This window comes from Calidris pugnax, unplaced genomic scaffold, assembly GCF_001431845.1.
Source record: "Calidris pugnax isolate Ruff unplaced genomic scaffold, ASM143184v1 scaffold704, whole genome shotgun sequence".
NCBI lineage: Eukaryota > Metazoa > Chordata > Aves > Charadriiformes > Scolopacidae > Calidris > Calidris pugnax.
Window position 1 is genome coordinate 301141 of NW_015091651.1, and position 24465 is coordinate 325605.

The window sequence follows — 24465 nt, forward strand, 5'->3', positions numbered from 1 at the left end:
AAATTCCTGGATACCCCCGCTGCCCGCCCACCCACCCACCCGCGTGGGCACCGCAAAGATTGAATTTTGTGACATGGTCCTGTCAGGATATCCTCAGGTTTCTAGAAACTCGCCACACGTGACCTTGTCTCGTCTGCTCTGATACGGTCCTTTACAGTAATGTTGTTGCTCGGAACAATTTGCTTTTACGTTTTTGCCTGGGAGCCCTTTTAAGGGCATAGCTCGAGAGAGGAATCACTGATGCCAGACCATTATCTTGCAGCGGGAAGCAGCAAAACGACCCAGGGCGTTGCTTCCCCCAGAAATATCATGTATCGTGCTGTGAATTCGGGCAAAAGATTGGTTTTGCCTCTCTGTTTGCACTTCAGTTTCGCGTTCTGCGAAGGTCATTCTTGGGCTGGAAAAATGGACTCCCCAAATCCATGCCTGCTCTCATTCCGATTCACTTGAATTCGGGTGAAAATAAGTGTAAAATTGAAGTGTTAGGTGATCCCGAGGGTGTAATAAAAGTGCACGGCCTTTCAGAACCTTTTAATACCGAAGCTCACGTTGCTTTGGCACGTGACTTTAGAGTGTAACTTTCTGAGGGTGCCAGCGTTCTGGGAACCTTCATCTCTGCTTGATAAGAAGCTGGTGGCAGTTCAGAAGATCTGCTACTCTTTGCGTTTGCATCTATGGTATCAAAAACATCACCATTTCCTGCTTACCTGTGATGGTCTTGAATAGGAAAATGCAAGTTCCATTCATTACTGTATGATGTAGTTATCGTCTCTTTAAAGTAAGTTTAAAAATTACACTGATAGTTGCTTTAGAGAAGTCGTAAAATCCTTGTTATAATGCAGTGCTTTAACCCGTGGCCCGATTGGGGTCTCTCCCTCTGCTAAACTGCTGTTTCGTGGAAACAACGTCTGTGTTTTGGGGTGTTTGTCTAAGTTAAAGTCACCGTGAACTTCAGTACGTAGGTGATGAGGATAGAAAATTTGGGGGGAGGGGGGAGAGAGAGATACTCTCACTCAAAGGTGCCTGAATTAAAGATGAAGCAATAGCAGATTTAGGCCAGCCTCTTACTATATTTAGAGGATGTTTGAGGGTGCATCTGATACTGTAACACAGCAGCAAATTTCTCAGTTCTGCCAATTTGGGTTTCAATTCCAGTCCCAATCCCTTGTTTAATTAGTGGTGGGGAAATGTAGTTTTAAAACACCTTGAAGACCACGTAAGAAAAAGCCTGAGTAAATAAAACCCGTAGCGTGTCAGCTGGGCAAAAAAAAAAAGAAGTCTTTAGAGATAGACTGCCAGAAAAGCAGAGAATGGCCTATTAACAGAGGTGGAAAGTTTGCAGGTCTGTTAATGTCATAGAGGTTGCTTTAACTGATAAATTTCCCATTCTTTCCCCAAAATTGGATCTGACAGACCTGCATCTCAGGGGGGGTGGATGTGGGGGGAGGAGGTTACGTGAGGTGTGGGGGTGCTAGCAGGGAGAAGATGGGCAATGACAGGGCTGAAGGATTGTGGCAGGGAATACAGGGAATACGAGCAAAGGCACAGAGGCTGCTGTTTGGTCTGGATGGTACCGAGCACAAACGAGTGCCCAGGGTCTTCAGAAATCTCACGGATCCTGATTTTGAGTCCTGTGGCAGAGTGTAGATCCTTGCTCCAAGGGGGGCAGTCTGCACCATTAGACTGTCATTGAAAGAAACTTTTCAATTTTTTTTTCCTTGCATTCTACATAGGAAGCTCAAATTCTGCTCAATTTCCCATTTTTTTTTTTCTCCCACGACAAGGAATTTTGATCTATACAAGGCCCGGATCACATAAATGAGGGTGTGGTGGAGGAGAAAAAAAATGTTTTGAAATAGGAAAGGAAGGAGAAAGCCATTTTAATTTGGTGATGCCACAGATCTGAATAGTTCATAGAAGCTGAAGGGTCATGGAGAGTAACACGATGGGGTTGGGAAAAGTGCTGATGAATGCCCAACCCATCTGGGGAATATTGCTTATTTTATTATATTGTTTGGCTTTGCTGTGTTTGTAGGAAAATGTTGGGGGATATTTGCTGCAGGGGATAATGTTGTGTTGTTAGTGTAGCTGCGTTATTATCCCATTATAACCATTAAAAATTACAGCATTCTTATAGCATTCTTATTCCCTAGGGGTCCTGAGTCCACAAAAGGGGCTTAAGAAATGACAGTTTGAACGTTGCGCCGCCGTCCAGTGAAATGAGCATCACCGAAGTTATCAGCAGTAGGTTATGGAAAGAGTTAGGCATCTCCAGGCGTAGGTAGAAATAAGCATCGCCTGAAGCACGTTCTCTTCCAGGAGAAGCTGTATCCCAGAGGTGGTTCGGGAACTTGTTCACCCGGGTTATGGTGAAGCTGCGCTGGAGCGAAGCCAAACTTGCCCCTCCGGCAGGCAAAGGGAGAGGTGGTTCGGTGGTCACCTGAATTCCCCAAAAAATATGGGCTCCTGCCAAGGGTCAGCCTTGCCTGCCTCACCTCTGGGTACACATTCCTCAGCTCTCGCTTGGGCTGGTTGCTATCACTCGTGGCCAAGCGCAAATCCCTTCTTGTTGTTGCTGTTGGCCTGGTTTTCCCTTGGATGAGTTCCTGGGTCTGACTCAATGCATGACTAAAAGGCACTGAGGAGTCAGCAGAGACGTGCAGTTAAGGGGAAGAGCAGGCTGGTCCTCGTCACGCTTGGTAGGAGTCCCGTTTGGACCAGATTAAAAAGGGGATGGACCAGCAACCTAACGAGCTGGCTCAGTGCTGTGTTAACGCTTCTGCAGGGCTTACAGATTGGGTTTGGCTTATATCTGGGCAATTTGGAGAGAGAGGAGAGGTACCTGTCTGTCTCCAGTCACCTGTGTAGACGGCCTACAAGGGCCTGATGAACCGAGTGAAAGAGGAAACTTGAAATTGCTTTACATACCCGTATTCTTGAAGGAAGTGGGGCCTTACTCTGGCATACTAAAAAAATTACCTCCCTCTACTCAGGACGTAGAGCTCTGAATTTTGCTTTTGGGGTTGGTTCTGCCACTGACCCCATTTATGCCCTCACCACCATCCCTGTTGCTTCTAAGTCTGTCTATCCTGTATTTAAATTGCAGACTGCTTCAGCTACAGACTCGTTTTGTTGGGTTTTTTTTGTTCTGTGTTTGCACAGAGATGCTGATAAAGCCCAGGTTTATGGCGTGAGTTCGTTGTGGCTGTGATCGTGCCGACAGCAGGAATTTCTCAGCACGGGATGGTTATAGCCATAAGGAGCGGTCACAGGGAAGCATTTCCCGAGTTTACTCTCCCTTGTCAGGTCTCCTGGACTTTGGCAAATGAGTCCCCGTGGACTGCTGCGCAGTGCCACCGTGGGTCACCACGCACTTGTAGCATCTCAGCCCCCTTTGTACACAGCCATGGATGGCAAAAAGTTCATTTTCATTTGTTACCACAACAAAGAGTATACTACAGCGGATGTCTTTTCTTATAATTGGTTTTTTCCCTTCAATTTTTCAACGATAAGCCTATAACTCATGTTTTCTTAACACCATCTAAGGTAGATGTTTTGTCTGTTTTTTATTTTGTTGTTGTGTTGGGTTTTGTTGGTTTTGTTGTGGTTTCTTTTTTTTTTTAAATTCTTATCTGAGTACTGCTTTCAGGCTTCCTTTAGGAAACATATTTGTCTTTTGGTGATATACAGTGTTAAAATTACAGCTAATTAGGTCTTTACACAGTGAAATAGTCAATAGCAGGATCTTACATGTAGGCATATAAATAATGTTTCGTTGGTAATGACTGGAAGCTGGAAATCTCCCCTCCTTCAAATCTCTGGCTACATTCGTTTTTGTTAAAGCAGGAGGCATATGAAGGTTTGGCAAAAATACCTGTAATTCAACTATAATTGTGTTCAGTTCTAAGCTTATATTAGCTGTCTTTTGCAAGAGTTGCTTTTCTGTGTGTTTCTCTTTGTTTGTACCTATGCTTTGTGACGGGAAATTGCACAGGGCTCTGTTCTACCCATGCTCCCAAAAAAAGATACCTTGTGCCACAAAACCACACTATTGTGTTTGATTCCCAATGTTTTCTCCTTCCTGAAAGTTACTCAGGAACAGCTGTGCCAATTAGAGATGCACATTGCAGGTTTTCCTCGTACCTCATTTCATTTTTAACCCATTACATTGGTATCCATCACCTATATCTGCTTTGAGAAGCTGAGTTGTCCCGTGGGGTTAACAGAATAAATTGAAAACTTAATCACTGGTTAATGCAAGTGAGAATGCCAGGACGGGTAACAAACCTGGATGCTTACAATTTAATTTCATCTGTCTGTCAGCCTTACCTTATCCAAGCCCAGATCCACATTTTATTGTGCCTGAAGGTGAGAGGCAATTTTACCAGGGTGGTGTTCCCTGGAAACAATTGTAAGTTTTTGATTCCAGGTTTGAATGGCTTGTGTCCACCTTCATAGCAAACTCAGTTTTTGCTACCATTTCTGCTATATTGTATAAAATTGGGGCCAGCTGGATTGATAACTCCCTTTTTTTTTTTTTTTTGATCTTCCTGAAAGCAACCATAAACCCTGCTGATTTGTAGGAGAGAAAGGTTCTCTGATCTTCTGTAAAGAATGTCTCTTCTCACAGGTAATTAGCAATAGAACAAGAGGGAATGGATTCAAGCTGCAACAGGGTAGGTTTAGCCTGGACATTAGGAAAAAATTCTTCACAGAAAGAGCAGTCAGACACTGGAATAGGCTGCCCAGGGAGGGGGTTGAGTCACCATCCCTGGATGTGTTTAAGGGACGTTTAGATGTGGTGTTGGGGGATATGGTGTAGGGGAGGACTTTGTAGAGTAGGGGAGATGGTTGGACTCGATGATCCCAAGGGCCTTTTCCAACCTGAATGATTCTATGATTCTATGAATGTGGATTTATTTTGCCATAGGTGGTTCAAGAGGGCCTTTTCTTATTCTGGGGATACTGATGATAATAAATACACCATAGAGTCGCAACTATATCTAGAATATATCTTCAGAAACTACCTTGATACTGTGAGTAAAATTATGAAAATGTAAATTGATTGCAATTTTGTAAATGAGGCCATAGATGAACAATAAGGGGAATGCTTATATAGATTAAAGAGATGGAACAAAAAATAAGTGTTATGTTGACATTGAGTTAAATCCATCCTGTTTCAGAGGAAAATCTGAAAGGCAGATGTGCTATATAGAAAAGGTACCGGCCCTTTTCAGGAGTGTAATTCTTACAATACACCTTAGTAAATTCTAAAAGAGAGATTCTTAATTTATTGACAGGATGTGCGGGTATTAAAAGAGGAGAGCAGTCTTCTAAGAGGTCCTTTGAGATGGGTGTACTGTGGAGTGAACAATGGGCTGTGCAGATGGGTTTGATAGTAGCCAGAGGTGGTACCGTTTAAGGATTCATTGTTGGTACATGAAATTGCCTGAGTCATCTTTATAGGTGTACTGTGATATCTCAAAAGAGAGTTCCAGCTGACTTTAACTAGTGGTATGCTACAGCTGATGCAGCGTGCAGGAAACGACAGCCTGAAGCTAGAACTGTTTTCTCATTCCTAGAGGGTCTTTGCTCCCAAAGCACAAGTAACAGTAACTTGGAAAAGGTTGTAGTTGCAGCAATTAGCATGGATTTGGGCCAAACACACAACACTCATTTGGAAATACGCTTTTCCCAGCTTTTTCTGTTTCTCACACTGCTCTCTTTGACATACGAAATAATTTCTTTTCCTTGCTTTCTCTGTTTCGAGATATAATGTGAATAATTGTGCTTCTCTGAGCTTTACTCCCTACTGCAGGATCTCTCTGTGACTAATGACAGGAGGCTATTCATCATTTGTGAAAGCTGGTCTGCTTCTGCAGGGTTGAAGCATCTGAGATGCTTCCTTCATCACCAAGGCTTTCAGAAAGAAGAGCTAGTGCTTTCAGCAGAGGTCTGTGTTTGTGCCTGGATTCAGCAGAGGAGCGTTCGGTGATGCTCACTCACTCTTGGGTACCCTCCTCTGGTGGGGTTAGAAGTAACACGTACAGAAGCACTTCCCAGAAGCAAAGTGGTCATGATCTGTGGTGAATAACCACAGTGCTAGACTGCCAAAACCAGGAGCCGTGCTCTGTTCCTGGATGGGACCAGCAAACACAGAGGTGGTTTTGTGGCTCCTGGCAGATGACCACCTGGCCGGTTTGCCTGTATCAATGGCTTGCGTTCAGCTGGGGCTTCTGCCACGAGGCAGAAACAGTTTGGAGGTGAGATGAAGAACGTGAGTGAGCTTTGCCGTTCCTATCCTGGCTTTGTGGCAGCCAGGGAGGTGTGAGGCAAGGAAAGAAGAGGAGGGGAACTGCTTTCTCTGCCAGTATCCCATGGAGCCGCTAGGGCAGCAGAGCCAGGGACTGTCACAAATCTTTTCAAAACCATCTGCTTTTACCACCTGTCATTGCTTATTCACAAAAATGCAGTCTGATTGGGCTTTAGTATTAAAAATCTTTCTCTTTAAGTATGAAAACTAAGTAAGTTTCTTCTGAATTTCCCCCATTATATGCCCATAGCTCGAGCAGAGGACTATATAGTGCTCTGTTGAGAAAGGGAGAGAAAGAGAGAGAGAAAAGGACTTGCCTGCCCAATATAAAACACTCTCTGATGTTGTACACGCTCACAGTGCTATCAATGGGACTTATTTTTGTTATCAGCTGGTCTGAAATGGATGGCATGATTCTGTTAAACCTAATTTTAAGGACAATTTTGAGGGTGAAATTTTGTTACAGAAGGAGCCCTTAGCAAAACTTCTATTGCATGCACTGACATCAGCTTATTCATTGCTCCTAGCTTTAAGTCAAGGGGAACATCACAATCCAGGACTGCTTCTAGATTTCCTTTGGCTATCAAATTGAATGTCACTGCTGTAAATCACCCAACTCCTTTGTTGGATAAAAAATTTTTGAAGAGACTGAGGCTGTTGGTCCTCAGGCCGTTAATAAGACACCCAAACTCATGTATTCACATTTCTAAATTGAATGTGACAGACAGAATTATACCCTTAGTTAACCCTCGCTTCATATAGCTGCAACCTCCCTGCTTTACTTCTGATCCTGCAGACTGCGAAGAAACAATTTCCTTGCTTTTCTGAACAAAAGACCTGTTTATGCAAACAGGGTGCTCTGATAGCCAGGTAGTCAAGTGTTGCATGCAGTAAATTCCACTTTATTCCTGTGACTACAGCTGGAACTTCTCGGCGTAGCTCTTTATGTGCCCTATGATCCTTGCTCCCATAACGGACATTAGTGCTTTGATGTGGTTCTGCTTGTACTTCCCTATGGAGCCCTTGGGTTTGCCATCTGCGGGAAGAAATGAAATCCCAGATCAAGCTGTTACAGACATTGAATGACCCTGTCTTCTACCGCTGACCTGCTTCAAGCTCTCACTGCTGCTATCTTTATTAGATACTCCAGAGCAAACTGACTAAGCTCATACATTCCTAGTATGGAACAAGATGTCAGTGGTCCCCCCTGTGCTATTTTTGTATCTGAAGTGTCTGCATTTTTGTGCTTTGCAGTAAACTTGATGACACTGTTGCAGAGAGAAGAGGGCAAGGAGCCCAGAGGTACCAGGGTGTTTATGCTGTGCTCTGCTGTATGTGTCGAAACAACCACAGAATCTTGCACCTAGATGCAGTGGTCAAACATGTCAACCCTGTGGAAGACCTGCAGGGTTCGGCAGATAACCAGTAACTTTTGCCAGGACGCTGTCTAGCTATAGTTTCAATTTTTCTTTATCCTTATATTTATGTTCAGTGACTGCTGCCTTGTCCCGTGTATCCTCAGAGCAGCCCATGGGTTTCTGTTATACTTGAATTCAAGGTTTCGGGGCATCCTAAACAATATATTGATTTGTTGGGAAATGTTGGATCTTGATGCATTTCTGTTAATATTTTATTATTTTTTTTTCATCTCCCTTATTTCCTAACCACTGTGTTCTCTCCCAGGCATTTTGTTTTGTTCCTTTGCCTAGTTTTGCTGTCACTAAGCTGGGAGAGGAGATAAAGAATCTGTATCCATAAAGACAGATTTCATGCCTGACACGTACCACTTCACCTTCGTTTTGGCCTATCGTTGACCTTTCATTGCTATGTAGCATCAGGCAAACTGTGTATTAAGCCCTGTGGCTCAGAAAAGAATTTAACCCATCTCTACCATGTTCTGAAGCTCCCTTGTGTTTCTGCTCAAACGAGTGCTCTGCAGGCACCTGGCTCAAACCCTGTGAGCTGCTGTTTGCTGCAGGGTCCAAATCAGCGGAGGTGAGGTGTTCAGTTTCTGACACTGGAATGCTCCATCCATGGGGCATCACGTGTTTTGGCCCAGTATTTTTTTTGCTGCTGAATATTTGTATTGGGTCATATTCAACTGAGATGCAGGCGGTTGTTTATCTGAGAGGGTAGCGCTGATTTCTCTACCAGTGGAAAGCCTATTGCTTTGGCTACCTTAAGGTTTTTCAAGAAGTGATCAGGCATTGCTTGCTGCTGATGAACTCACCTGCAAAGGATTTCCAGCAAGCAAGTCAGGGATCGGATGAAACTATATGCTTCCAAGATGATGTGATAACATCCCCTATTTAAAGATGAGACCTCTGGACTCTACTAACAAAGTAATGCTGTTGAAGCAACTGCGCATGCAAAACTCAACTCGAATCTGACGGGAAGTCAATCACAGCGCACGGGATGCATTAGCTGCTCGTGCCACACCACTTAAAGGGGGAGGTCTTACTTCTCAGCTTCCTCTCGGAAACCTCTTACCTGTTCATGTTACGTTTACTGCAGCTTTGGTTTTCAAGTAATAAATAGTTTTATTTCAATAGCCGTCATTCTGTTGGTGAATCATAAACAGGCTGAAGTTCCATCAACACTGAACGTGTTTGGGTTGCCTTTTCTGAAAGGCTAGATTTCCTCCAGATCAGGATGGTGACATATGTAGGAGGACAGGTTGCTTTGTGACTGCCTCTGCTTTGCTTTTGCGGATAAATATGATTTTAAATTTCTAGTCTTAAAGGTTAAAGGGTGGCACATCTAACTATCAGTATTTCACCTTAAAAATTGGTTAGTCATGTTGAAAAATGAAAGAAATTATATGCAATGCCAGAGTTTCCATCACTGACTGTAAATTGCGTCCTTGAAGATGGAAGTTCTTGCTTTCTGAAGCAACATGGTCTGCATTTATCAAAAATCAAGTACTCCACTTGTCACTAACATATAATTTCCGTGGCAACGTACATAAGTCTTGTTCTGGGAGATAAAGTAAGCTGGTCCGGACCCTTTCATAGGAACTCATTTCTGATCTAGGGTTCATGTGTTCAAAATGTTAAAAGAATCACAGTACTGTAAAAGTAAAGCTATCTTTTGTTAAATGACAGGGTGCCTTCAACGAGAGTAGGTCTCTTATTTCCCACATGTGCCTACACCTAATGTGACTAATGTGATTGTGACTTTGAGCCCTTAAGCTGTTATACAAATAAAAAGTGGAATAATAGAAGTAGGTCTCCTAGCATTCCTAAATATATAGCAGGAAACTTGTATGTTGTCTCGTGGGTAACAAAAGTAAGCTAAATTTATGATGTCTGATAGTTGAAAGTAATCAAGGCAATAGGATTCTTTCTCATGTGATGCATGCAAGTCCTCATATGTATTTTTACTCGGAACATATATCCTTTTTTTTTAGTGTGTTGTCTGTATTTTCACTCTAGAGTAGCGTTGGCAGCATTTGATGCTTTGCTCCATGTAGCTTTGTGTAAGTATCACCCTGTACTGCTGACTCATTTATAGAATAAAAAGGGCATTCCTTGCACTCCTTTTGTTTCTCTTTTTGTCTGTCTTTCTGTCTTTGAAATTCTATCTGCTCTGTGCAACCTTGTGTCCCATCCATGCAAAATATAGTGACCAAAATATCCCATCTGTGATACTTTGAATCTAAAGTGCTCATAATTGCCAGCAGCAGCTTCCTTTAAATTAATTATGGAATTTTCACTAGGGTTCCCTAGTGTAGTTGTTACAACTAGGTAGTTGTTTTTTAATTCTGTACAGCATTATGCAAAAACCTTACCAAACCAGAACTTTCTACTTGCACCAAGAGAGGTATTGCATCTATCTGACACTTGTTTTGAAGTTTCAGGAGGATTAAGGCCAGAAAAACATTAAGGATAACTATAATTCTGTGACGAAAAGGTCATGCTTCATTGCCTTATCATTTTAAAATGCCACATTTCCCATACTTTATGGTAATTTACCTTCTTTTCTTTAAAAAGCAAGATCTGAAAGAATCTGACTGAGAAATCAGCTTTCTGTTTCCTTTGTCTTCCTATTCATAAGTTGTAAAAACACAACTGTAGAGGCTACTTTTTTTGCTGATTTTTTTTCTTCATTGATTGAATCTCTTTAATGCCTTGCAAATAAATACCTGGTGTGATGTTAGCAAGGGAACACAAATTCTGATGTCTTAGGATAAACATAAAAATTATACTAATATATCTCTGATATGAGAATAAAATATGCCGGGGCATGGGTGAAGTGGTCCCTGTCATCTTGAGAATGTTTTCTTATACAACATGTTGATTTTATTTGTATAGTAAGTCTCTTGCATCTCCATTTTGTGTTTAGTCATGTAGTCATTGGAGATACGAATTTTTCTTGTAATAGTGTGGCATTGGTACTTCATAGAATCATAAAATCGTCTAGGTTGGAAGAGACCCTTGGGATCATCGAGTCCAACCATCTACCCTACTCTACAAAGTTCTCCCCTACACCATATCCACCAACACCACGTCCCTTAAATACATCCAGGGATGGTGACTCAACCCCCTCCCTGGGCAGCCTATTCCAGTGTCTGACTGCTCTTTCTGTGAAGAATTTTTTCCTAATGTCCAGGCTAAACCTACCCTGTTGGAGATTGAAGCCAACAACTTTCAACTACTTGAAAGCAAAGGGAGCATAGCAAGGGACACAAATGACAACCCGTGGTACAAGGTATGTGGAAATTAGGGAAATGTGGTAGATTTCAAATCAGATATAGAGGTCTGCCAGTGCACTGGATGCTGAATGAAAAGGAGCATGATAGTGCTTTGCACTTGTGTTTCCCTCTTCACTGTTAACAGTGAGAATGAGATTCACACTGTACAAATTCAGTGTATTAACATGTGGTAGGGAGTAGTGTTTAAAAACTGCATATAATGGAAACATCTTGCCTTTGATTGTTCTAACTTCGCACCGAGAGTTAGCAACAGCACAGCAGGGTTTGTCTGAAGACCTCTGGAGGCAGTGCCATAAGAGAACATTTGGGTCCTCTTGTTTCTTGACTCAGAAGCAAGTAGTGACAAGTCTGCAGCAGGTCGTAGGTTCCTGGTAAATCCAGAAGAAAGGGTACATAGCAGTCTTGCACGGAGCTTTCAGGAAGGTAACCTGGCAGGTTTGTCAAAACAGCAGTGAAATCTCTAAAATCAGTGAAGGGGACTCTTACTGGGTCTCACTCCTTCCCCTGAAGGAACCACATCCCAGCAGAATCCAAATGGAACCTAGTAATTTCAGTCCTGTTATACAAGTATAAGGTCATGCGTCAGCAGGGTGGGTTACTCTTTTTCTTCATCCCTTCGGGTTATTTTGGAGATAAGGGTAGGGTCAAAAGTTATCTCTTTGTGCTGTGGGTATTTTTTGGCCCTCTGTTCTTCTCCCTTAATCAGTATTTAGAGGCCTAATGCTCAGAAGATACGGATTCTCTTCTTTGCAAAATCACTGGCTACTTGTGAGATGTACATGTTGCTATAGGTGGCTGCTCATTAAGATCAGGGGGCCGAGTGCTTTCCTATTTTATAAGGGTGAGGTGAGGATAAATACTGTGTTCTTGGAGCCCAAGCGGTGTGGATTTGAATGTGTGGGCAAGAGGTAACCTGTCTTGCAACGTGGCCCACCGAGCAAGAGGTGGGATAAATTCCTATTCCAAACCTGATTTTGCACAAAAGCAAAGATTGACTGGGAGAACATAATTAAGCAGTGCTGCACAGGAAACAAAGAATGTTTTACTCTTCAGAACTACTTAGAAAAGCGGGTTGTATTGAAGTCCATCCAGTTGGATAGGATTTACACTAGGATTCTGGAAGACGTCGATGATGCAATTGCAGTTCTGTTTGCTATGGAAAAAATGGCGAAGGGGTTCCTGAAGACTAGGGAAAGTCTATCATTACACTCATCTTTAAGAAGAGTAAGAAGGAGAGTTCAGGAAATTCTAGGTCAGTCAGCCTTACCAGAGTCCCTGGAAATATTACGTATCATGTTCTCAGGGAATTTGTTTCCAAATGTGAGAAGGATGAGAAGGTAATCGAGAACAGTTGACCCAGATGTACCAAGGGCAAGTCATACTTGACTAACCCGAGTGCTTTTTGCAATTAAATGGCTAGTGGGGACATTAGTGGATATAGCGTTTCCTGACTTGGCCTTCGGTGAGGGTTTTGTTATCATCTCTCACTGAGGAAGCTGTGGAACATGGGCTGGAGATCCGGATTGTTAGACCGATTGAAAATTGCATAGATATCCAGGTTCAGAGGGTAGTTTTCAATAGTTCGGTGTCTCGTTAGAGACAAGTAAAAAGTGGTCTGTAACAGATTGGGGCCAGTAGTGTTACATCTCTGTTAATTATCTACGTGGTGAGACAGAATGCACCCTGAGAAAAGTTGTAGATCACATTAAATTGGCAGGAGAGAGAGTTTCATACACCAAATGGTACAAATTGAAGTCAGTTCAGAAACCTGAGCTCTGGGCCAACAGATACCTCATGAAGTTCAGTAAGAAAACCCCTGAAGTTCTGTGCCTGTGCAGATTAACTCCATGCAACAGTACAGGTTGGGAAACAACTGGCTGAACAGAACATCTGTGGGAAAGCAATGGGGTATTGTGGTTGCTGCCAAGTTGAAAATGAGCCAGGGATGTGTTTTTCATTGCAAATAGGGCAAACGACATAGTGGTTTACATTAAAAGTATGGCCAGGAGATCAGTGGAAGTTATTATCCTCCTCAGCGCTCTTGAGTACTGTGGTTCTCCACTCACTTTTGAGGTTCCTGGAATTGAAAAGAACAACGTTTAAAACGTGGAGAGAGGATGCAGCAGAGGACTACTCAGGTGATTTGAGCCATGGAGCTCATAAGCTGTGTGGGGAGGTTGAGGGAGTTAGGCTGGTTTAGTCTGGCCAAAGAAACAGACTAAGGGGTGATCTCACCAAAGCCTGTAACTGCTTGAAGAGGAGTAACAATGACTATGGAGCTGAACTCCTATTAGTGGCAGATCATAAAAACAAGGGGCAACTGTCACAAGCAGCAGCTTGTGAAGTTCAGACTGGCCACTAGGAAAAAAAGTTTTTCACCAGGGAGTTAGTGCAGGACTTCTAACAAACATGTCACCCAGAGTGGTGGCGGAATCTTTCCTTGGAGGTTGTCAAGACAGCCTGGCGAAGCTGTGGATAATGATTTAGCATTGGTTACAGTCCCTCTTCAAGCAGAGAGTTGAACTGGTGGTCTGCAGAGGTCCTTTCCAGCCAGCTTTTCTGTGATTCTCACTTCGAAGAAGTTAGAGTCTGCAGGGCTGTGCGATGTGAAGGAAGAATTTTGTAAGGTTGTGATATTTGTGTGTCTGCAGTAGTGCATCTGCAATGGTGAACAATAATGTCCTTAACTCTGTATAGTATTATGAGGGTTTATATTGCTTAGCTATTTCCAAATTTTCTTCTCTTTTGCCATGCAATTGGGAAAACCAATATGTTCACATGACCATAGGAATCCAAGTGATTTGTATTTCAGTTGAATTAAGATTATTTATTAAGTATTACATCTATTTTAGCCATGCATTCTCTCTTCTTAGGTGTGCTAAGAGCTGTGGAAATGTGTACAAATCTGTTGTTGACTCTAATTTGTCAAAAATAAAGAGAGAGAGAGACATGAAAAGATCAGCTGTCATCAGGATCGTAATGTTTTTCATTGCAAATAGGGCAAACGACATAGTGGTTTACATTAAAAGTATGGCCAGGAGATCAGTGGAAGTTATTATCCTCCTCAGCGCTCTTGAGTACTGTGGTTCTCCACTCACTTTTGAGGTTCCTGGAATTGAAAAGAACAACGTTTAAAACGTGGAGAGAGGATGCAGCAGAGGACTACTCAGGTGATTTGAGCCATGGAGCTCATAAGCTGTGTGGGGAGGTTGAGGGAGTTAGGCTGGTTTAGTCTGGCCAAAGAAACAGACTAAGGGGTGATCTCACCAAAGCCTGTAACTGCTTGAAGAGGAGTAACAATGACTATGGAGCTGAACTCCTATTAGTGGCAGATCATAAAAACAAGGGGCAACTGTCACAAGCAGCAGCTTGTGAAGTTCAGACTGGCCACTAGGAAAAAAAGTTTTTCACCAGGGAGTTAGTGCAGGACTTCTAACAAACATGTCACCCAGAGTGGTGGCGGAATCTTTCCTTGGAGGTTGTCAAGACAGCCTGGCGAAGCTGTGGATAATGATTTAGCATTGGTTACAGTCCCTCTTCAAGCAGAGAGTTGAACTGGTGGTCTGCAGAGGTCCTTTCCAGCCAGCTTTTCTGTGATTCTCACTTCGAAGAAGTTAGAGTCTGCAGGGCTGTGCGATGTGAAGGAAGAATTTTGTAAGGTTGTGATATTTGTGTGTCTGCAGTAGTGCATCTGCAATGGTGAACAATAATGTCCTTAACTCTGTATAGTATTATGAGGGTTTATATTGCTTAGCTATTTCCAAATTTTCTTCTCTTTTGCCATGCAATTGGGAAAACCAATATGTTCACATGACCATAGGAATCCAAGTGATTTGTATTTCAGTTGAATTAAGATTATTTATTAAGTATTACATCTATTTTAGCCATGCATTCTCTCTTCTTAGGTGTGCTAAGAGCTGTGGAAATGTGTACAAATCTGTTGTTGACTCTAATTTGTCAAAAATAAAGAGAGAGAGAGACATGAAAAGATCAGCTGTCATCAGGATCGTAATCATTTCCACAGATCAAAGCTGATGATTGTTTGTTTTCAGTTGAGTTGAATCCTTCTTTTGAATCTGACTCTGATTTTGAGCCCTCCAAGATTTAATTGAAGGAGCCAACTTATGGAAAGGGAAAAAAACAGTCAACTAAAAGCTAGGATAATTGGGAGTATGATTTTATCGATAATCCGAGGTAGGAGTGGAGACAGACAGAATGGGGTCAACCTTTGCACAAGAAAGAAAGGAACACCCAAAGTCCCAGTTCCCCGAACCACAGCCTAAGTCCCATTGGCAGAAGCTTGTGGGTGGGAATGTCACAAAGTGTGTCCTGGGTACCAGCCCTGCCTTTGGGCTGGCCAGGGAAAGGTATTGCAGTCATATGTTGGTCATCCTTTGTGGTTTATCTGATTCCCACATTAACATCAATGCCAGCTGCATCGGGGGTAGGGCCATGCAAATGTGGCTGTATCAGTTTGGGAACCAGTTTTATTTCTTTCAGTTAATGCCTGAGCCAAGAAACCCTGCAGACCTGAGACTGCTGGGAGTCAAACCAGTTTAAGGGGTATCAGATCTCAGTTAGGTTGCTCCTGATTGTGTAAAGAACTGGAAAAATAAAAAACAAACCCCAAACATTTAGTATTCTGAATCGAGGAGGGGGAGAGCCTGATTTTAAACTCTTGACTTTATCTGATGTAAGCTGATTCGAGGAAAAGCACTCAAGTAACTAAAACAAACAAAGCCTTACTTAATGTGCGGTCATAGTCTTTCATTTCCTTGTTCAGTACGTTTCTGTGAAATACTTTTCCAAACTACTCCTACGTGATTAAAATAGGCATTGCCACTGATTTACTGTACCCTTTTCTGCTGGAGTGATATGCCATAAAAAATAATGATATGTAGAAATAATGCTCCGACTAGATGTGGATTTCCTTCCTGTGGTTGGTATTGCTATAGCAACACTTCCCTCCAAACCATGACTGTAATCACAAAAGTTGCCATTGATCTTATATGTGGTCAATTATGTCCGTATTTAGCAACAAAACTGAACACTGGAATGTCAAATGAAATAAATATTTGCTTTTTGTATTTGTTCCCCCCCCAAGCCTTGATTTTTAATGCCAACAAAATAATTTTATTTTTAGGAAATTTTCTTTATCCTTTTTTCAGGAAGTTATTGGTAGATGTGACAGAGTTTTTCACTCTCAGGATGTAATAAGGTTGTTACAGCTTTTTTAAGCATCAGCATTCACTGCAGCAGTTTTATGGGAAAGATTTTTGTTAGGAATGTCTCTGCCTTTGCTGGATAAATTTTCACAAGAGGATAATTAAGACCTAGTCTAGATCTCTGGGGAGACAACTCTGAAAAAGGGAAATAATTTACATTTATCTTGATATCTTGAAAGTATATTTCAAAGAGAATATGTTCCTGAAAAACATTTCTTGTGTAAACTTAAATGGCATTATTCATGTGATAGGAGGATGTGTATGTTCATATTTGTTTTTAGTCCCGCAGTGGAAGCAGCAATCAGGGAGTAAGTGCATGCATAAGAGCTGTCTAAATAGAGAGTGTTGGGAGCAAATGGGCACCAGGAGGTTAGATTGGTTCTGGTGATCTTCACCAGATGTATGATTTCGGCCTAGGCAGCAAGATCTTGGCTGAGAAATGTCTGGTTTCTTTTGAGGTTCAGTACTGCAGAGACAATAGTACCCATAGTTTCCATACTAGGAGGTGTGAGAACAGAGGGGATGGGGGGCCAAATGCAGAAGATCCCCAATTCTTTTGAATTGTTCCACATGTTGTCAGCCTTTGGTGAGGACTAGTGAGTTCAACCGGCAAAATTCAGACTCGTATGGGGGCTGTAATGACTTGGGGCTATATCTGGTCAGGCACTTCATCCAGGCAAGTGTCTTTCAGTAAATCAGAGCTGCTCAGTCACTTCAGCAGGAGTCAGCCTGCCTTTGGCTGGGTTTGCCACTTGGTCTGTGCTGCCTCTCCTGCTGCTTGGGTGACTCTGCACTGTTGTCCCTCATGCGCCTTTTGCCTGTCATCCCGGGTAGGCTGCCTGCAAGTGAACTGTATTTGACTGGAGTCAGTGAATCTGAATCTCATTGTTTGACTACACGTATAAAGCCCCAATCCCCTAGAAGTTAGAATACATAAACCTAATTCTGATTAAACCCTGAACGTTATGCAAGAGCATTTATGAAATGAACCTAAAAAAAATGGAGTGACAGCAGCTCAGGTAAGAGTGCAATAGCACGTAATCATAATTTGACCTAGAAGCTGAGGGGTCATTATTACAAAAACAAATCCATAAACTAGTTTGAGGCTTTGTAGTTCTCTTTCAAATTCCTTGGATATGATCTTCTGTTATTTCAAACCTCTGAGCAGCCCAGCCAGTAAATCCCAGCTGGGTTTGCAGTTACAAATGATAGGTACGTAGCTTGGAAATAAATTGTAACATTACCTGGATTTCTTGCTCCTGTTTGTCTTGTAATACGTGGCTTGTTGGTTTGGGCTGTTTTTAAATTCCACATCATACTTAGACTTTGGGCTGCATTTTATTTGAAAGATTCAAAGCTCTCAAGCTGTGACTTAGATACAATTTACTGAAGGACCTTTATCTACATAACAACCTTTGGGGTTGTTCAGCCTAGAGAAGAGAAGGCTCCGGGGAGACCTTAGAGCAGCTTCCAATATCTGAAAGGAGCTACAGGAGAGCTGGGGAGGGACTCTTTGTCAGGAAGTGCAGTGACAGGACAAGGGGAAATGGTTTTAAACTGGAAGAGGGGAGATTTAGATGAGATACCAGAAAGAAATTCTTTCCTGTGAGGGTGGTGAGACACTGGAACAGGTTGCCCGGAGAAGCTGTGGCTGCCCCATCCCTGGAGGGGTTCAAGGCCAGGCTGGATGGGGCTTGGAGCAACCTGGTCTGGTGGGAGGTGTCCCTGCCCAGGGCAGGGGGGTTGGAACTGGATGATCTTCAACGTCCCTTCCAACTCTAACCATTCTATGATTCTATGATCCATACTATAGGTAAGAAGTGTTCCCAGACTTCTTGTGCCAAAGCCTCACTGATCCCATCCATCCTGATCCCATCCCTCTGTCTTTTCAATGAGTTACTGAGGACTCACTTGTCTCAACCTCAGGCTGTAGCTTAGTTTCTCCTCTCTTCAAATTGCCCATGCAGAAGAGCCCCAGTAATACCTCTCTATCAATGTGCTTGGTGTCCTAGACCATAAGGAAGAGAGAGCCTGTTGTTACGCTGTGAAAACATGTAGGGTAGAAGTAAAACCACTTGTGTCTCTGGAGAGAAGGAGAGGGAGTGCAGCATATGGCTAACGCTTTATCATCAGGAAGCATCACATCACATAGATGTTTTTTGAAACCTCAACATGTTTAAAACGGAGCTGGTTGCCTTGCGATTAACGGCAGCACCGTGTGGACATCTAAGGCTCATCAGAAACGTACCACTGAATCTTGTAGTTAAGCTGGTTACAAGCCAGTTATCACAGGTGTCAGCATGGACTTTACAAATACAATAAGCATACAGTCAGCTCTGTATTAGGAACACTGTTCATAATGGAAATTTTATAAAAACACCAACATGGGATTACGAAGTATAACACGGTGTTTGTAGGGAGAACTTTTTGTGTTCAAAGACATACGTAAAAGTAGGTCCCAAAGGCAGTAAGGCACTTATCACACAGGTCTGTCAAGTCTTTGCTTTATGTGTAAGACTTGATCCGTTGGTCTCTCTTCTCTAAAATTCTGTATTTCTGGATGGCTTCTCTCCGGCTACGCCTGATAGCGAGAGTTGGTGGAGCTGGAGAGGCATCATTACACTGGACTGTGCTGCAAGCGAAATTTTGCCTACTGATGTGATGTTGGGCATTAAATGCTCACTTTCTTCATGATCTGAAAACTTAATGCATCGCACTAAGTGTCGCATCTTTTCTGTATGCTAGTGCAGAGTTTGTCTCTCACATTGGTGTTGGAATAACCTGTGGTATTTTGTTATTTGTTTTTGAGACTAGTAGATTATGAGGAAAGGCTGAGGGAGCTGGGGTTGGTCAGCTTGGAGAAAAGGAGGTTGAGGGGAGACCTTCTTGGTCTCTACAACTACCTGAAAGGAGGGTGTAGGGAGGTGGGGGTCGGTCCCTTCTCCCAAGTCACAGGTGATGAGACAAGAGGAAATGGCCTCAAGTTGCACCCCGGGAGGTTCAGGTTGGATATTAGGAAAAATTTTTACACTGAAAGGGTTATTTAACCTTGGAATGGGCCGCCCAGGGGGTGGTTGAGGCACCATCCCTGGAGGTATTTAAAAGTCGGGTTGAGGTAGTGCTTAGAGACATGGTTTAGTGATGTGGGTTTTTTTTGTTGTTTTTTTTTTATCAGAGTTAGGTTGATGATTGGACTAGATGATCTTAATGGTCCCTTCCAACCTAGACAATTCTATGATTGTATGATTAGATCTGCAGTGACAGTTCAGCAGAATGAATGATGTACATCGGTTCGTGGTGACGGAAGATTATTTGTTTATTTTTTTCACGTGGTTAAAAAAGGTTTAAGGAAACTACAGCTACAGAGAGCTTGATAACCAGACTACAGGAAAGTTTTTTGTGCAGCAGTGCAGGATGATTCAGGGAAACAGAGACATGTCAATGTTTGTTCTGATTTCCTGCTAGAGCATACAGTATTTCTAACTTTAATATCATGACTATGGCAATGTTCTTCCTAAGCCCTTAGCTCATGCTTCGGAAGACAGGACTGTATATGTAACTTTTGCTCCGCTCGCCACATTTTTTGGTCTTGAATTCTGACCTTGTCAAGTGGATTGTTTTTATAACTGCTAAGCAACAGCAAAAACCCAAACAACTATGCATTATGAGACTGGCAATCTGCATTTCCGTCACCTCCTACCATGAAATGGAGTCAGTCTGCATGCTGCAAGTGCAACGAACTGCTGAAACGCAACTTGGCAAAGTTTGAAGGCAAAACTTTGTTTCATTTTCTTTATTAGAGTCTACTGTCTTATTAGATCTCATAATTGTGAAGGCAGTCAGGTTGTCTTTATGACCCAGAATAATTCGAAACATCAGCAAAGGGGATGTACTGTCCTACCTGTTAGTTAAATGGATATATTCAATACCTCAAAATGGCTTTGCATTTCCTCCAAATGTCAGTAGGTAATAGTTCCTGTGCTGCAAACTGGAAGGGAAATGCATTACAATGCTGGATGCAATTTTATTAAGTGACTCAAGTAAATGGTTTTCCTTCAGGTATTGAACTTGTCAACTGTAGCATTTTAGGATTTTTTTTTAAAGTTGTTGAAAATGCTTCATTTTCTAGCTTAAAGAAGTGTATCAAGTGTTGCATAAACACAACTGGGCAGTAAACTGTCACTTTTCTTTTTAAATTTCTCCACTGTAAATTTTGCTTTGTTTAATGAAGCCTATAAACCAAGGAGACAAGTTGGGAGCACATAACCTTGGAACCCTTCCTCTGTGCCTGACTCATAGACACTTTGATTTAGCTTCAGGGGTGATTCTTTTTGGGTTCTGTTATCCTCAAGTGGCACCAGTTTTGCCAGGCTCGGCTATTCAGGAAACATAAATCATGTCCTCAAAAGCCATAAGAAAGCACTGAATAAGAAAAGAATAGGACAAATGAGCAAAACCGTTTGAATTAATGATCTTTAGCCTTCTCACTGCAGAAATCAAGGCTATAAAAGCAGAATTCACATGTAATCAGGAGGTCCAAGAACTGGCTATTCAAAAACACTAATGCAAGGATTGTTCTGGTATCGCTAGGAATAGAAATGCTATAATATGAGCATAGTCTTTAACAGAATCTTAGCTATAGCTAAACCCAATCTGTGTTGGATGATGCCTACTGGCTCTTGTTTAGCTCATTTTTCATTTTGAGCTTGTCTTTTGGATGTTGCCAAAGATGGAAAGGGAACTTTAAGAAACCTCATATGACAATCACCTGTAAACTTCATATTTAAGAAGTATAAGTCTAAACACCGTGTAGCAAATTTGGTCTGGGTAGTTCACATTTCAAACCAGATTAACTTTGTGGCTTCTAGGGTGAGATGGCATGCATTGTGCAATCTAATTTTCTAATAAACACTATCTGGCTGCTGCTGGTTTCATCTTGTCATCTATAGGTCCTGGAATCATGTGTTTCAACACAGTCATGGTGAAATTTAAAGTTAAGATATAGCAATCCTGTGTGTAAGCGTGTCCTGAGGGGTTTAGTTTGTTGTTGTTGGTTTTGTTTTTTTTTTTTTTTAGAAGGGAATGTTTATTCTCTCTGTTCCAAGAACTACCACATGTAGTATGTCTTTTGATTTACGAAACAATTTATTTGCATTTTCTTTTTCAGTAATGAAATTCATTGAGCGTAATGGTTTTTAGTTTCAAATTTGTACTGGCGTGGAGTGATGCAATCTTTCATTTGACTACTATTTGCCACAGCCCAAGTGAAATAAAATGTTTTGGAACATCTTGCTTTTGCTGTCTGACAAGTTTCCTCTAAGAGAAAGCAGGCAGGCATTCAGCAGCAGGAAAAGAAAGGACTAAAGGGGGGAATGTGCAACTATTGAGAGTGTCAACATTGTCCTTTTCATGCAGACTTGTGCAGGTGCCCATGGTCCGTATCTGAGTGCGAAGATGCTGACATTCATTCAAAGTGTGAGCTATCATAGGAGTTAAAGACAGCATTATATTTTATTTCTTAATATTTATGTCTAAGCATCTCAGGCGTTTTGAATATTCTGTGTCTTGTGTCTACACACCTGGGATTCATATTCAGATAAAGTCCTATTGTCTAACCAACTACGTATACTTCTAACTCTCTTTGAAGTGTTAACCTTTTAGAAGTTTATAATTTTTTTCCATTTGAAAGATGTGCTTCAGATACTGTCTTGAACAGGAATACTTTCCAAAATCATGGATCTAATGGGCTCATCCTGACATATTCCTTGCTATGTTATGGCACATGTTATGTCCTTGCGATTCTCATACTAGCTCATTCATTCTGAAAGTCTGGCAATGATTTCTCAGATACAAGGCCAATGAAAGGAAAACAATTTGTAGTTTTTGAAGTGTAGTCAAGCAAAGAGAAAGTCTCTGCCAAAAAGGAGCATTGTGAAATTTCTCCAGAGTTGTTTTGAAGAGGTTTCTTAACAACAGAGTCCTTTTCTGTAATGTAACTCCTCATGCTCTCAGAAAGCTTAAAAAGTTCTACTCTAGCATGGATTCCAGATGTAAGAAATGCAGGTGCGTTATTTCCATTAAAAGAAACGAGTGCAGAAATTACTATGGGAAGTGCAAAGCCATCCTAACAGTTAGTTATGGAGCATTTACAGCAGCTGTGTATAATGTCACCTATCTTAAAGACAATTGGCAGTCTGCCCGGAAGCAATTAAAGGACGTCCATTTCTAGAAGAAAGAAGGTATTGCCAAGCTGGCTCAGGGATGCTACGATTTTGATGCAGCACTGAACTTGTGGGAATTCAGCACTACTGTTAACTGTAGCCCACCAGCACCCATTTCAACAGGCCTGGGGCTTTATCCCCATACGAATTGCTTTTTTTTTTCTTGTCCCTTCCCCTCTTTTGCTTGTGTCAGCTTTTATTAGCGCTAACCTTAGAAGCTCAAGATGGGGTCCATCAGGGAGAATATGACCAGCAGGTTGAGGGAGGTCATCCTGCTCCTCTGCCCTGCCCTGGGGAGTCCCCGTCTGGAGCACTGGGTCCATTTCTGGGATCCCAGTTCAAGAAGGACAGGGAACCGCTGGAGAGGGTACAGCAGAGGCCTACAGAGATGATGAGGGGCCTGGAGCATCTCCCTTACGAGGAGAGGCTGAGGGACTTGGGTCTTTTTAGTCTGGAGAAGAGAAGGCTGAGGGGGGATCTGATCAATGCTTATAAATGCTTAAAAGCTGGGTGTCAAGAGGGTGGGGCCAGTCTTTTTTCAGTGGTGCCCAGGGACAGGACAAGAGGAAATGGGCACAAACTTGAACGTAAGAAGTTCCACCTAAACATGAGGAAGAACTTCTTCACTTTGAGGGTGGCAGAGCCCTGGAAGAGGCTGCCCAGGGAGGTGGTGGAGTCTCCTTCTCTGGAGGCATTCCAAGTCCACCTGGACACGTTCCTGTGCAACCTGCTCTGGGTGGACCTGCTTTGGCAGGGGGTTGGACTAGATGATCTCTGGAGGTCCTTTCCAACCCCATGTTATTCTTTGAAACATCCTTCCACTTCTATCCCCGAGGTCTTCACCACCTTTCCTGAGATAAGCTTGCTGCTGCTCATCCCTTTTGCTTCTGCTGTGTTCTTCTGGTGGAAGTCGAGTTAACCTGATGATGAGGTTTTTCTGTTTTGGTTTGTTTTCACTCCACTAAGTTGAATGCTGTTCTGTAGGGTACAGCCTGTAGCATGCTTGAATTAACTACAGTGCTTGATCTGTTAACCCAGCACTTCGGAAGTTTGGGAGACTTCTCAAAAAAATCATTGTATAATGCATATATGTATGATGTGGATATGCGTGATTTCTTGTCCTTTAATCATGGTCAACAATGTGCCTAAATAAAACTGCAAACCAAAGCCCATGTTTCACTCCCGGAGTGATACACACTGTACCCTAACATTCGCAAAACAGTTCCATTAATCACAAAGTTATGTCTCTTGGGTGAGTCTCTGGTGAACCATTGACTCTTCTACCATGAATTGTGGCAGCAGTAATTGCCACTCAACCGTCCTTGCTAATTTGCCGTTAAGCCTGGTTTCGGATGTGGTTTGTGTTGGGTTTCTTTGGTTTGGTTTTTTGGTTTGTTTTTTTTTTTTTTCCCTTGCAAAGTAGTGCATTAAAGCAAAACCACTTTTATCCCAGTCTTTTACAGATGCAAAGCATGCTTCAGCGTGAGCTGAGTTTAACAGATTCTTGACAGTAGAGAGGAAAGCTTTGCACTGTGCTTGTTGAGTTTGTAAACTTTGGGTGGCACAGATGATACTGTGGAATGGGTGTTAAAACCAACCAGGTTCCACCAAGCGTTTCCCTCCAAGGCAAAAGTCGGGGCCAGTGAGAAGATGCCTTCCAGTTGATCAAAGCCCTAAAAACCCAACTGGAGCGGGAGTCGCTCTCTTCCAAGGTCACTGCAGATCTTTGCAGCTATTTCTGGACACAGCTCTGCAAGAAGAGAGGAACTGAAAGGGTGGGGAGCATCAGTTGTGCCCCTGTCGGCCGAGTGCTGGAGGCTGAGGCTCAGCCGAAAGCAGTTGGCAGGAAGCAGAGCACGCTTGGAGGAGCCGCCTATGCCAAGAAGTGATTCTTTCTTTTGAGGTTTGGCTAGAGATGCAGCTCCTGGAGGGCAGTTCTGCTGACATGGCGAATCCCAAACTGCTATTCAGAGCCGAACAGCTGATATAAAT

At 42.4% G+C, this 24465-nt stretch overlaps 1 protein-coding gene across 4 annotated transcripts in view; it reads left to right on the plus strand.

Annotated features, from left to right (window-relative positions):
- The window catches only part of FAR2 (fatty acyl-CoA reductase 2), a 157423-nt gene that overhangs the window by 1461 nt on the left and 131497 nt on the right, over positions 1-24465 (plus strand). The gene's annotated exons all lie outside the window — the stretch shown is intronic.